Source organism: Narcine bancroftii, chromosome 4 (genome assembly GCF_036971445.1).
Source record: "Narcine bancroftii isolate sNarBan1 chromosome 4, sNarBan1.hap1, whole genome shotgun sequence".
NCBI classification, from domain to species: domain Eukaryota; kingdom Metazoa; phylum Chordata; class Chondrichthyes; order Torpediniformes; family Narcinidae; genus Narcine; species Narcine bancroftii.
Window position 1 is genome coordinate 2,863,974 of NC_091472.1, and position 16,391 is coordinate 2,880,364.

The 16,391-nt window shown below is 46.3% G+C and overlaps 1 protein-coding gene across 3 annotated transcripts in view; it reads left to right on the forward strand.

Moving 5' to 3' along the window:
- The window catches only part of LOC138760287 (uncharacterized), a 104,319-nt gene that overhangs the window by 2,351 nt on the left and 85,577 nt on the right, over window positions 1–16,391 (forward strand). The window lies entirely within an intron of this gene.

Below are 16,391 nucleotides of genomic sequence, written 5' to 3' on the forward strand. Positions count from 1 at the left end.
GCACCGATCACTGAAGCACGCAGCACCAATCCATGAGACACCCATTTCCGATACTTGAGGCACTCAGTACCAATCCCTGAGACACCCAGCACCAATCCCTGAGGTATCCAACACCGATCCCTGAGACACCCAGCACCGATCCCTGAGACACACAGCACCGATCCCCGAGACACCCAGCACCGATCCCTGAGACACCCAGCTTCGATCCCTGAGACACCCAGCACCGATCCCTGAGACACCCAGCACCGATCCCTGAGAAACCCAGCACTGATCCCTGAGACACCCAGCACCGATCCCTGAAGCATCCAGCACAGATCCGAAGGACACCCAGTACCGATCCCAGAAGCACCCAGCAACAATCCCTGAGACACCCATTTCCGATCCTTGAGTCACCCAGCACCGATCCCTGAGACACATAGCACCGATCCCTGAGACACCCAGCACCGATCCCTGAGACACCCAGCTCCGATCCCTGAGAAACCCAGCACTGATCCCTGAGACACCCAGCACCGATCCCTGAAGCACCCAGCACAGATCCCATGGACACCCAGCACCGATCCCTGAGACACCCAGCACCGATCCCTGAGAAACCCAGCACTGATCCCTGAGACACCCAGCACCGATCCCTGAAGCACCCAGCACAGATCCCATGGACACCCAGCACCGATCCCTGAGACACCTAGCACCGATCCCTGAGACACCCAGCACCGATCCCTGAGACACCCAGCACCGATCCCTGAGACACCCAGCACCGATCCCTGAGACACCCAGCACCGATCCCTGAGACACCCAGCACCGATCCCTGAGACACCCAGCACCGATCCCTGAGACACCCAGCACCGATCCCTGAGACACCCAGTACCGATCCCTGAGACACCCAGCACTGACCCCTGAGACACCCAATACCGATCCCTGAGACCCCTTCTACTGATCCCTGAGACACCCAGCACCGATCCCTGAGACACCCAGCACCGATCCCTGAGACACCCAGGACCGATCCCTGAGACACCCAGCACCGATCCCTGAGATACCCAGCACCGATACCTGAGACACCCAGCACCGATCCCTGAGACACCCAGCACCGATCCCTGAGACACCCAGCACCGATCCCTGAGACACCCAGCACCGATCCCTGAGACACCCAGCACCGATCCCTGAGACAGCCAGTACCGATCCCTGAGACACCCAGCACTGACCCCTGAGACACCCAATAACGATCCCTGAGACCCCTTCTACTGATCCCTGAGACACCCAGCACCGATCCCTGAGACACCCAGCACCGATCCCTGAGACACCCAGCACCGATCCCTGAGACACCCAGCTCCGATCCCTGAGACACCCAGCACCGATCCCTGAGACACCCAGCATCAATCCCTGAGACACCCAGCACCGATCCCTGAGGCATCCAGCACCGATCCCTGAGGCACCCAGCACCGATCCCTGAGGCACCCAGCACCGATCCCTGAGGCACCCAGCACTGATCCCTGAGGCACCCAGCTCCAATCCCTGAGACACCCAGCACCGATCCCTGAGACACCCATTTCCGATCCTTGAGGCACTCAGTACCAATCCCTGAGACACCCAGCACCAATCCCTGAGGTATCCAACACCGATCCCTGAGACACCCAGCACCGATCCCTGAGACACACAGCACCGATCCCCGAGACACCCAGCACCAATCCCTGAGACACCCAGCTCCGATCCCTGAGACACCCAGCACCGATCCCTGAGACACCCAGCACCGATCCCTGAGAAACCCAGCACTGATCCCTGAGACACCCAGCACCGATCCCTGAAGCATCCAGCACAGATCCCAAGGACACCCAGTACTGATCCCTGAAGCACCCAGCAACAATCCCTGAGACACCCATTTCCGATCCTTGAGTCACCCAGCACCGATCCCTGAGACACTTAGCACCGATCCCTGAGACACCCAGCACCGATCCCTGAGACACCCAGCTCCGATCCCTGAGACACCCAGCACCGATCCCTGAGTCACCCAGCACCGATCCCTGAGACACCCAGTACCGATCCCTGAGACACCCAGCACTGACCCCTGAGACACCCAATACCGATCCCTGAGACCCCTTCTACTGATCCCTAAGACACCCAGCACCGATCCCTGAGACACCCAGCACCGATCCCTGAGACACCCAGCACCGATCCCTGAGACACCCAGTACCGATCCCTGAGACACCCAGCACTGACCCCTGAGACACCCAATAACGATCCCTGAGACCCCTTCTACTGATCCCTGAGACACCCAGCACCGATCCCTGAGACACCCAGCACCGATCCCTGAGACACCCAGCACCGATCCCTGAGACACCCAGCACCGATCCCTGAGACACCCAGCACCGATCCCTGAGACACCCAGCACCGATCCCTGAGGCATCCAGCACCGATCCCTGAGTCACCCAGCACCGATCCCTGAGGCACCCAGCACCGATCCCTGAGGCACCCAGCACTGATCCCTGAGGCACCCAGCTCCGATCCCTGAGACACCCAGCTCCGATCCCTGAGACACCCAGCACCGATCCCTGAGACACCCAGCACCGATCCCTGAGACACCCAGCACTGACCCCTGAGACACCCATTTCCGATCCTTGAGGCACTCAGTACCAATCCCTGAGACACCCAGCACCAGTCCCTGAGGTATCCAACACCGATCCCTGAGACACCCAGCACCGATCCCTGAGACACACAGCACCGATCCCCGAGACACCCAGCACCAATCCCTGAGACACCCAGCTCCGATCCCTGAGACACCCAGCACCGATCCCTGAGACACCCAGCACCGATCCCTGAGAAACCCAGCACTGATCCCTGAGACACCCAGCACCGATCCCTGAAGCATCCAGCACAGATCCCAGAGACATCCAGCACCGATCCCTGAGACACCCAGCACCGATCCCTGAGACACCCAGCTCCGATCCCTGAGACACCCAGCACTGATCCCTGAGACACCCAGCACCGATCCCTGAGACACCCAGCACCGATCCCTGAGACACCCAGCACCGATCCCTGAGACACCCAGCACCGATCCCTGAGACACCCAGCTCCGATCCCTGAGACACCCAGCACCGATCCCTGAAGCATCCAGCACAGATCCCAAGGACACCCAGTACCGATCCCTGAAGCACACAGCAACAATCCCTGAGACACCCATTTCCGATCCTTGAGGCACCCAGCACCGATCCCTGAGACACTTAGCACCGATCCCTGAGACACCCAGCTCCGATCCCTGAGACACCCAGCACCGATCCCTGAGACACCCAGCACCGATCCCTGAGAAACCCAGCACTGATCCCTGAGACACCCAGCACCGATCCCTGAAGCACCCAGCACAGATCCCAAGGACACCCAGTACCGATCCCTGAAGCACCCAGTACCAATCCCTGAGACACCCATTTCCGATCTTGAGGCACCCAGCACCGATCCCTGAGACACTTAGCACCTATCCCTGAGACACCCAGCACCGATACCTGAGACACCCAGTACCAATCCATGAGACACCCAGTACCGATCCCTGAAGCACCCAGCACCGATCCCAGGGACCCCAGCACCGATCCTAGGGACACCCAGTACTGATCCCTGAAGCACCCAGCACCAATCCCAGGGACACCCAGCACCGATCCCTGAAGTACCCAGCACTGATCCCAGGGACACCCAGTACCAATCCCTGAAGCACCCAGCACCAATCCCAGGGACACCCAGTACCGATCCCTGAAGCACCCAGCACCAATCCCAGGGACACCCAGTACCGATCCCTGAAGCACCCAGTACCAATCCCTGAGACACCCATTTCCGATCCTTGAGGCACTCAGTACCAATCCCAGAGACACCCAGCACCGATCCCTGAGACACCCAGCACCGATCCCTGAGACACCCAGTACCGATCCCTGAGACACCCAGCACTGACCCCTGAGACACCCAATAACGATCCCTGAGACCCCTTCTACTGATCCCTGAGACACCCAGCACCGATCCCTGAGACACCCAGCACCGATCCCTGAGACACCCAGCACCGATCCCTGAGACACCCAGCACCGATCCCTGAGACACCCAGCACCGATCCCTAAGACACCCAGCATCAATCCCTGAGACACCCAGCACCGATCTCTGAGGCACCCAGCACCGATCCCTGAGGCACCCAGCACCGATCCCTGAGGCACCCAGCACTGATCCCTGAGGCACCCAGCTCCGATCCCTGAGACACCCAGCACCGATCCCTGAGACACCCAGCACAGATCCCAGGGACACCCAGCACCGATCACTGAAGCACGCAGCACCAATCCATGAGACACCCATTTCCGATCCTTGAGGCACTCAGTACCAATCCCTGAGACACCCAGCACCAATCCCTGAGGTATCCAACACCGATCCCTGAGACACCCAGCACCGATCCCTGAGACACACAGCACCGATCCCTGAGACACCCAGCACCGATCCCTGAGACACCCAGCTCCGATCCCTGAGACACCCAGCACCTATCCCTGAGACACCCAGCACCTATCCCTGAGAAACCCAGCACCGATCCCTGAGACACCCAGCACCGATCCCTGAAGCATCCAGCACAGATCCCAAGGACACCCAGTACCGATCCCTGAAGCACCCAGAAACAATCCCTGAGACACCCATTTCCGATCCTTGAGGCACCCAGCACCGATCCCTGAGACACTTAGCACCGATCCCTGAGACACCCAGCTCCGATCCCTGAGACACCCAGCACCGATCCCTGAGACACCCAGCACCGATCCCTGAGAAACCCAGCACTGATCCCTGAGACACCCAGCACCGATCCCTGAAGCACCCAGCACAGATCCCAAGGACACCCAGTACCGATCCCTGAAGCACCCAACACCAATCCCTGAGACACCCATTTCCGATCTTGAGGCACCCAGCACCGATCCCTGAGACACTTAGCACCTATCCCTGAGACACCCAGCACCGATACCTGAGACACCCAGTACCAATCCATGAGACACCCAGTACCGATCCCTGAAGCACCCAGCACCGATCCCAGGGACCCCAGCACCGATCCTAGGGACACCCAGTACTGATCCCTGAAGCACCCAGCACCAATCCCAGGGACACCCAGCACCGATCCCTGAAGCACCCAGCACTGATCCCAGGGACACCCAGTACCAATCCCTGAAGCACCCAGCACCAATCCCAGGGACACCCAGTACCGATCCCTGAAGCACCCAGTACCAATCCCTGAGACACCCATTTCCGATCCTTGAGGCACTCAGTACCAATCCCTGAGACACCCAGCACCAATCCCTGAGGTATCCAGCACCGATCCCTGAAGCACCCAGCACCGATCCCAGGGACACCCAGTACCGATCCCTGAGGCACCCATTACCAATCCCTGAGGCATCCAGCACCAATCCCTGAAGAACTTAGCACCGATCCCTGAGGCACCCAGCATCAATCCCTGAGACACCCAATACTGATCCTGAGACACCCTGTACCAATCCCTGAGGCACCACCACTAGTCTCAGGTCTCCAATCTGAGAAGCATCATCCACCATGACTCTCTGGCTTCTCCTATAGGGCCAATGTGGGATCTATTTGACTATCTCTCCAGAATACCGAGCTTCAGAACCTTCCTGACTAATGGGCCTTGAGAAAAGTCTTACTAAAGTCCCTGTAGACAACATCAGTGGCCTTTCCTTCATCAACTTTCCTAGTAACTTCTTCCAAAAAACACCATACGATTAGTTAAACATGACCTACCTGCACAAAGCCATGTTGACTTATCCCTAATCAGTTCCTCTGACTGATGTTAGCCTATAATTGCCCTAATTATTTTCAGAGCCTATTTTAAACAACTGACAACATTAGCTCTGCTCCAATCCTCCTTACCTGTGGCTAAGAACATTTTAAATATCTCTGTAAGGCCTGCTGTCATTTCTGCACAAGCCTACCTCAAGGTCCAAGGGAATACCTCGACAGGCCCCGGGGATTTATCCACCCTTATTTTCTTTACGAGAGCAAGCATGTCCTCCTCTTTAATCTGTACAGGTTCCTTGACCTCACTGCTTGTTTTCCTCACTTCCCACAACTCTTCCCATTTCCAGAGTAAATACAGATGCAAAAGATCCCCATCTCTTCTGACTCCATACAAAGTTGTCCACTCTGATCTACCAGAGGACCAACATTGTCCCTTGTTGTTCTTTTTGCCCTTAATATACCTGTAGATCCCTTTTGATTTTCCTTCACCTTTTCGCCAAAGCAACCTCATCTTATTTTAGCCTCCTCATTTACTTTTTAACATTTTTCCTGCATTGTTTTTACTCCTTCAGTCCTCTTTCGCTCCTTGTTGCCTGTACCTGTTAAACACCTCTCTCTTCTTCCAAACCCGATCCCCAGTATCCCTCAAAAATCAAGGTTCCCTCGGCCTGCTAACCTTATCTTTAATTCTGACAGGAACATACAAACTCTATACTCTCAACATTCCACCTTTTAGGTCGTCCATTTACCTTGCACGTTCTTGTCCAAAAACAACATCCCAATCCACACTTTCTCGATCCTTTCTCATTTCCTCAAAATTGGCCTTTCTCCAATTTAGAATCTCAATCCAAGGCCCAGATCCATCCTTCTCCATAATTAACTTGAAACTAATGGAATTATGATCACTGGACCCAAAATGTTCCCCGACACATACTTCTGTCATCTGTCTTGTCTCATTCCCTAACAGGAGATCCAGTATTGCCCTCTCTCTAGTTGGTCCCTCGATATATTGGTTTAGAAAACTTTCCTGAACACATTTGACAAACTCTAAGCCATCCAGCCGTTTTGGGAGTCCCAGTCTCCTACGATCACATCTTTGTGTTTCCTGCAGCTGTTTGCTATCTCTCTACAGATTGGCTCCTCCAATTCTCATGGATCTCGGTGATCTATAATACAACCTCATGAGTGTGGTCATATCTTTCTCGTTCCTCAGCTCCACCCTCAGTAGATGAGCCCTCTCATCTGTCTTGCCTGAGCACAGCTGTGATATTTTCCATGATGACCAATGCCACTCCTCCCCCTTCCATTCCCCTGCCCATCCCTGTTCTATCACATCTAAAGCAATGGAAGCCCAGAACATTGAGCCCAGTCCTTCCCCTCCTGCAATCAAGTTTCACTAATGGCCACAGTCATAATTCCATGTGCCAATCCACGCTCTAAACTCGTCTACCTTTCCTACAATACACCCTGCATTGAAATGTTTCCACCACATCCAACCCATTGACTCTAACAGTGCATGTAATTTTCACATCATCTTTCCCCTCCTCCACTCCTCTATCTGCTCTGGCATCTGGTTCTCCTCCCCCTGCAAATCTAGTTTAAACCCACTGGAGCAGCACCAGCAAACCTTCCTGCAAGGATATTAATCTCCCTCCAGTTCCCCTATTCCCTGGAAGAGCCCAATGATCCAGAAACCTGAAGCCCTCTCTCCTGCACCATCGTCTTTAGCCACGTGTTGAGTTGCATTATCCACCTATTTCTCACCTCACTAGGATGAAGAACAGGCAGAAATCCTGAGATCACTACACTGGAGGGTCCTGTCCTTCAACCTAGCACCTCATCCTTCCTACCCACATCATTGTTCCCTACATGGACCACACCATCAGGCTGTTCACCCTCCCATCTGAAAATGCCATGAACTCAATCTGAGATATCTCGGACCCTGGCACCAGGGAGGCAACAGACCATCTGGGATACTTGATCCATTCCACAGAATCTCTTATCTGTCCCCCCTAACTATGGAATTCCCTATCACTACAGCTTGCCTCCACTTTTTAGCTACAGGACTAGACTCCATGCCAGAGACATGATCTCCATGGCCTGTCCCTGATAGGTAATTTCCACTCGTCCCCCCGCCAACAGTATCCACAGGGTTTCCCCGCACTGCCTGCCTGTTCCCTTCCCCTCTCCTGTCTGACACCCATCTACCCTCCTCCTGCCTCCTAGTGGCAGTGTCCCCGTAATTCCTGACTATCACCCCCTCTGCCTCCTGAATGATTTAAAGTTCATCCACCTCCAGCTCCAATTCGTCAACTTGGTTTGTCAAGAGCTGTAGCTGGATGCACTTGTCACAGATGAAGTTGTGAGGGATATTACTGGCTTCCATGATGACCCATATTTTGCAAGTGGAGCATTCCCCTGCCTTGGCTGCCATTCCCACCTGACTATGACTACATGAACAAAATATATAATATCTAAAAAAAACTCCCATTTTCTGGCAGAGTACCTGTATCCTGTAAATGTTTCTGAGAGATAAATTGGATCAAGGTAGTTACATACAAACCATTTAAAAAACAATCTTCTCTGAAATACTGGAGCTCTGGGTAATGCTCGACATATCAGCTCCACAGCTTTTGCAAGATGTTTAACTTGCAATAAGCTCTTCAAAGCTCTTGTTTGTATGTGACCTACTCGAACAACCCTTTCCCAATTTATCTCCCCAAAACATATCTATACTCTGTCACACTACCTATTGAATCCTTTTTGTGCCTCGAGTAGGGTGGCCATTTCTGCCTTCAACTCCAACTATTTCTTGCCCCTTACCTATTCTTGCTGAAGCCTATTTAGCTGGAGCCTTACCACTTTGCCTCACCCCACACCGTCGATGACCTTTGTCTTCAACTGTTCAACTCAATTGCCCAATCGAGATTCAACATACATCACGGTGTCAGGCACTTTTGGCCCATGAGCCTGTGCCGCCCAATTACACCTAATTAACCTACAATCCCAGTATGTTTTGAAGGGTGGGTGAAAACCGGAGCTCTTGGGGAAAACCCATGCAGACACGGGGAGAACCTACAAACTCCTTACAGACCACGCGGGATTTGAACCCTGGTCTCGATTGCTGGTGCTGGTAACAGTGTTGCTTCAATGCTAGAGGAACTGTGCCACTAAGTTTAAGTTCAAGTTTATTGTAAAATGATTGTATAAGTAAAGCCCGACAAAACTGCGTTCTCCGGTCCTCGATGAAAGATCACACAGTCACACAATCAGATAAAACAGACATACAGACAAACGATACAAATGCAGAACTAATACAAATCTATAAATAAATAAATAAATAAATACTGTTTTGGGCAAATGAGAGTCTCGGAGGGTCAGCGTGAGCAGTTCCTTTGGTCGTTCACCATCCTCACTGCAGCTGTTCCTCAGCCTGGTGGTCCTGGCTCTGATCCTCCTGGATCTCTTCCCCGACAGGAGCAGCTGAAAGATGGATTTTGGGTGCCCTCTTCAGACAACGATCCCGGGAGATCTCGTCGATGGTGGGGAGGGAGGGATCCTCTCTTATAGTCCTGTGGATTGACATCCAACCCAATGCTCCACCTATCTGCTCCTCTAACTTCTATTGATTTATTTGTGGACCTGTCGTGCACTCCCAACGAGGAGAACATGCCTTTCATCTTTCTCAGCTCTACCTGTATAGCCTCACTGCCCAGCCCATCTGTAATGTCGCCTCCAACCTCTGCTGTGACACGTTTCATATGCCAATAACCATGAGACCATAGGACATAGGAGCAGAAATGGGCCATTCAGCCCATCGTGACTGCACTGATATTCAAACATGAGCTGATCCAATCTCCCACTCAGCCCCAGAGCCCAGCCTTCTCCCCATAACCTTTGATGCCCTGGCTAATCAAGAACCTGTCAATCTCTGCCTTAAATACACCCAATGGCCCGGCCTCTACAACCACCTGTGGGAACAAATTCCACAGATTCCCCACCTTCTGGCTGAAGTAATTCCTCTGTATCTCAACGTAACAGAAAATGTACTGCTATTACCCGGGTTCAAATCCAGCTATTTCTGTATTGAGTTCGTACGTTCTCCCTGTGTCTGCGTGGGCTTTCCCCAGGGGCTATGTTTTCCTCCCACCATTCAAAACGTACCGGGGGTGTAGATCAATCTGCTGTAATTGGGAAGCATGGGCTTGTGAGCCAGAAGGGCCTGTTACCGTGCTGTATGTCTAAATTTAATTTATAAAATTACGAGATATATTGGTAGGATGGACAGACAGTATCTTGTCCCCAGGGCAAATATTTCGAGGATTTGCTTTTAAACTGATGGGAGTGGGAGAGTGGAGGTTAACGGAGATGTGCAGGATACATTTTATTTACAGAGACAGTGGCAGGTGCCTGGTACGGACGGCCAGGGGTAGTGTCAGAAACAGATAGAGTAGAAGAACTTTTAGATCCACACGTGAATCGTGCAGGGAGCTGAGGGATAGGGACCGTGTGCAGGCAGAAGGTAGATACGTTAATTTGGGCATATTTTTTGACAAATTAAGTAAAATCCCTGTTATCCAGAATTCAAGCAATCAGCTGCCTTAAACAACCGACAAAATAAAAAGCGTGGAAAAGAAGTAGGTAAAAAATATGAGAGTTTTAAATTGGCGCCGATCATGCAACATGCAATCTCAAGCAACTAGAAAACTCACTTATCTGGTATCTACCAGTGCTGGGTACGGGGGAGGGTGGGGGTTACTGTATTTAGAAGTGCCATTGAATGCTGTACATGGCTGCACTGTTCTCTGTAAAATGGCTAGATTTTCTCCTGATTTTCTGCTTTGTATTAACTATAAATTTGGCCAATAAAATATGACATCGAGCAGGAGGTAAGTGTTCTGGCACCTTCTTGTACCTTTTCGTGGGTTGGTCGGTTCCGTGCTCAGTGAAAGAACTGAGCTCGATTTAATTATAAATTTGGTTACTTTGTTCTTTTTTCCAGTTTTATCCATGTTTGAATCCAAATTAAGGTTAAAATCCCCTCCTATTAGTATGTTCTCTTGCGTATTTGCGATCTTCAAAAAGATATCTTGCATAAATTTTTGATCTTCTTCATTAGGTGGGTATACATTGAGTAAATTCCAAAATTCTGAATATATCTGACATTTTAACATTACATTTCTCCCTGCTGGATCTATTATTTCCTCCTCTATTTTGATTGGTACATTTTTATTGATTAATATAGCTACTCCTCTGGCTTTTGAATTATACGATGCTGCTGTTACATGTCCTACCCAATCTCTCTTTAATTTCTTGTCTTCCACTTCAGTTAGATGTGTTTCTTGTACGAATGCTATATCAATATTTTCTTTTTTCAGTAAATTTAACAGTTTCTTCCTTTTGATTTGGTTATGTATTCCATTAATATTTAAAGTCATATAGTTCAACATAGTCATTTCATACTTTGTTTATCTTTCCTTTCCGTTTCCTCATCACCACCTTCCCTTCATATCCATTTCTGCTTTCTTTTTTTGAACACATTATAAGACAACGTTTCTAAAACATAAAATATTTCCACTATTCTCATATCTAAAATTCCTTTAACCCCAATAGTCCTTCCCCTTTCTGAGTTGCCTTTTGTCCCTTGTCGGGCAACCACATCTCCCCTCTCCATTTGGATTCGCGAATCAGCTCGCAAGCGTCAACTGATTTCGCAGTGACCGTAACTCTTCCCCACCCAGCCCCCCCAGAAAAGATTTTAATCTTCATATATAAAAAGGTCACTCTCTTAATTCCCTCCTTACTTCCTTTTTTCCCTTCCTTTCCCTTCTTAGTTCTTACTTTATTCTTCTTCTTTATATATAATTTGTTGTCATTTTTGTTCTTGTTACATCTCTGTCTTTTTTGTAGTTGTTCTGCAAATTTTCGTGCTTCCTCCGGATCCGAGAATAGTCTGTTTTGCTGCCCCGGAATAACTATTTTAAGTACTGCTGGGTATTTTAACATAAATTTATAACCTTTTTTCCATAGGGTTGTTTTTGCTGCATTAAACTCCTTCCTCTTCTTCAGGAGTTCAAAACTTATGTCTGGGTAGAAAATTTTTTTTGACCCTTGTATTCCAGTGGCTTTTTGTCTTCTCTTATTTTCCTCATTGCTTTCTCCAATATATTTTCTCTTGTTGTATATCTTAGGAATTTTACTAGAATGGATCTTGGTTTTTGTTGTGGTTTAGGGGCTAATGTTCTGTGTGCCCTTTCTATTTCCATTTCTTCCTGTAATTCTGGTCTTCCTAGGACGCTGGGGATCCATTCTTTGATAAATTCTCTCATATTCTTGCCTTCTTCATCTTCCTTAAGGCCCACTATCTTTATATTGTTTCTTCTACTATAATTTTCCATTATATCTATCTTCTGATCTAAAAGCTCTTGTGTCTCTTTAACTTTTTTATAAGATTCTTCTAATTTCTTTTTTAAGTCCTCTACTTCCATTTCTACGGCTGTTGCTCGTTCTTCCACCTTGTCCACTCTTTTTCCTATATCCGTCATGATCATTTCTAATCTATTCACTTTTTCTTCTGTACTTTTTATTTTTCTTTTTATTTCACTGAATTCTTGTGACTGCCATTCGTTTACTGTTTCCATATATTCTTTAAAATTTTTTTTTTCCATGTACTTGCCCTTCCCTTCATCTTCCATTTCTCTGTGTTCTCCCTTCTCTTCTTCTGAGTCCACTCCAGGATCTGTGTCCTTTACCTCTGTCTCTTCTGGTTTTCTTGTTGGGTTGTTTGTTTTATTTTGTTGGGTATTTTTGGTCTTCTTATTTTTATTAGAAGTGTCTTGATGTTGGTCTTCTTCCTCTGGGTTGGTCATCTGTTGTTTCTTTGATTTCCTATTTTTATTCTCTTCCTTCTTGTTCTCGTTATTTTCTACGTTTTCCTGTTGAGAGTCTTGCTGTCGTGTTGTAGTTGTCTGTTTCAGCTGTGGAGATTTACTCCTCAGCTGGTCCCCCCTCCCATATAACCATATAACCACTTACAGCACAGAACAGGCCAGTTCGGCCCTACTAGTGTGTTGTTTTTGTCTTGCGCATTGGAATCCTCGCGCATGCGCGGTTGCGCACTTTTGTTTGGCTCCGTGAGCCATCTTTGTAGTCCTGAGTTCGGGGTTTCCACTGACCTCAGGGAGCAGGCTTCTCTCTCCATGGCGGGCCTCCTCGTACAGGTAAGGCCTTCACCTTTCTCTTCCGACATCTTTCCTTCTTCTTTTCTTCTTGTTGTTTTTGGTTTTTCTTTCTTTGCTGCCATTTTCTCCACACTTTTATTTTTAATTTGTTATGGTTTCTGTTTTTGTGGCTTTGCTTTTTCTTTACTTTTGAAAAAACTTTTCTGGAGAGGGCTGGTATTTTCTTACCGGTCACTAATTTTAATTAAATCAAATTTATAATTAAATCGATGCAGGAACTGCAACTTTTGGATATATGAAGGAAACAACACCCAAAGGAAAAGGAATACTCATATTATTTGGATAGACATAAAACATACTCAGGGATAGACCTATTCCTGTTATCAGCCCACATTCAAGGGAGAGTTAGGAAAACTGAATATAAAGCTAGACTATTATCGGACCACTCACCCCTGTTATTAGCAATAGAACTGGAGGACATCCTACCCAGAATGTATAGATGGAGATTAAAATCCATGCTACTTAAAAGACAGGATTTTAGTGAATCAATTGAGCAACAAATTAAAATGTACTTGGAAATAAATACGGAATCAGTGAAAAATAAATTTATGCTATGGGACGCAATGAAAGTATTCATCAAAGCGCAGATAAATAGTTATGTAACTAAGATGAAGAAGGACTACAATCAAGAAATAGAACAGTTGGAAAGGGAAATAACAAATACAGAAAAAGAATTAGCAATAAAGGAAGATACAACTAAAAGAAGAGAATTGACAGACAAGAAAATAAAATATGAAACATTACAAACATATAAGGTGGAGAAGAACATAATGAAGACAAAACAGAAATATTATGAGCTAGGAGAAAAAACGCACAAAATACTAGCCTGGCAGATTAAGACAGAACAAACTAAAAGAACGGTATTGGCATCAAGGAAAAAGGACAAACAAATTACATATAATCCAACGGAGATCAACGAAAACTTCAGGGAATTCTACTAACAACTATATCAAACTGAAAACAAAGGGAAAGAAGACAAAATAGATGAATTTCTAACTAAAATTGAACTACCGAAATTACAAATAGAGGAGCAAAATAAATTAATAAAACCATTTGAAATAGAAGAAATACAGGAGATATTAAAAAAAACTACTGAACAATAAAATGCCGGGAGAGGATGGACTCCCAATAGAATTCTATAAAACATTTAAAGACTTATTGATTCCTCCTCTCCTGGAAATAATGAACCAGATTCATGCAAAACAGCAATAATTACAGTAATACCAAAGACGGGGAAAGATCCACTCGCACCAGCATCATATAGACCAATATCTCTACTTTACTCAGATTATAAGATAATAGCTAAACGATTAGCAAACAGATTGGCCAACTGTATATCAAAAATAGTAAAACTAGATCAAACTGGATTTATTAAAAAAAGATGAACAGCGGACAATATCTGTAAATTCATTAACTTAATCCATGCAGTACAAGGAAACAAAACTCCAACAGTAGCGGTTGCTTTAGATGCAGAGAAAGCCTTTGACAGAGTAGAATGGAATTATTTATTCAAATATCTACAAAACTTTAACCTACCTGAGAAATATATTGATTGGATTAAAGCATTTTATAAGGGACCATTGGCGAAAGTGACAGTAAATGGATATATATCAAAACAATTTAACTTAAGCAGATCAACAAGGCAGGGATGTCCACTATCTCCCTCACTATTCACATTAGCTATAGAACCACTAGCAGAACTGATAAGAACAGAAAATAAAATAAGAGGGATAAAAATATAAGAGAAGGAATATAAAGTCAGTCTATTTGCAGATTACGTTATAATATACTTAACAGAACCAGAAATATCAATAAAAGAATTACATAAGAAATTGAAGGAATATGGAGAAGTATTGGGGTACAAGACCAACGCAAATAAAAGTGAAGCGATGCCAATGAATAATGTGGATTTCACAAAGTTTAAGAAAGAATCACCATTTAGATGGCAAACACAAGCAATTCGATACCTAGGTATACCACTAAATAATAATCTCGGCCATCTATATAAACTAAATTATCAGCCATTAATGAAAAAATTACAAGACGACTTAGAGCATTGGAAAGACTTACCACTAACACTGATAGGAAGGATAAACTGTATTAAAATGAACATTTTCCCAAGGATACAATACCTATTTCAGTCATTACCAATTCACCTAACAGAGAAATTCTTCAAGGAGCTAAAGAAAATAATAAGGAAATTCTTATGGAAAGGGGGGAAACCGAGGATACCACTAGATAAATTAACAGAATGGTACAAACAAGGAGGCTTACAGCTACCAAACTTTAAGAATTATTATAGAGCAGCACAATTAAGATATCTAACAGATTTTTATCAAACAAAGGGAAAACCAGATTGGACCAGATTAGAACTAGATTAAATAAGGGAGAAGATACCTGAACATATACTATATACGTGGGATGAAAAGCTGGTGCAACATAGAAGTTCACCAGTATTGCACCATCTGCTCAACATTTGGAAGAAGATTCATGTAGAAAGGAATAAAATAAATTACCAACTACCAAAATTAATATTGACGCAAGATCAATTAATCCCTTTCACAATAAATAACCTTTCCTTCAGAGAATGGGAGAGAAAAGGGATCAAAAGAATAGAAAATTGTTTTTCGGGAAATAAATTATTATCTTTTGAACAAATTAAGGACAAATATAATGTAACTCACTATACAGTGTTTGCATACCACCAACTGAAAACCTACTTGAAGGACAAATTGGGAAACAGTCTGAGGTTACCAGAGGGAAGTAATTTTGAATATGTGATTACAGACACCATGATAATTAAAAAATTTATAACAAACATGTACATCAAACTGCAAAGAAGGAAAATGAGGAAACAAATGGTAAACCTAAACAAAAATGGGAACAAGATCTAAACATAAAGATAAAGTATGAAAAATGGGAAAAGCTATGCTCCGGTACTATGAGAAATACAATAAACACGAGGTTAGGCGTAATACAATATAATTGGTTACACACCCCAAAAGTTAAATAAATGGGACCCAACAGTATCAGACAGATGTTTTCGCTGTAAGAAGGAAACGGGAACAACAGAACATGCAATTTGGGCATGTGAGAATGTGGAAAAGTTTTGTGAAGATCTAAATCAGGTATTAAATAAAATCACAAAAAGCAACATACCAAAAACTCCAGAGATCTTTCTTCTAAGTAGTATAAGAAGTAAAGAATTTGGCCTCGATTTGGATGGAGCACAAAAAAGATTTATTATATAGCCTTAGCTGTAGCAAAATATTGTATAATGTCAACCTGGAAATCAGAAGAGAGCCTGAGAATACAGCAATGGTACATAGAAATAAATAAATGTATTCCATTAGAAAAAATAACATATAATTTAAGAAATAACATCACAGTATTCGAACAAATATGGGAACC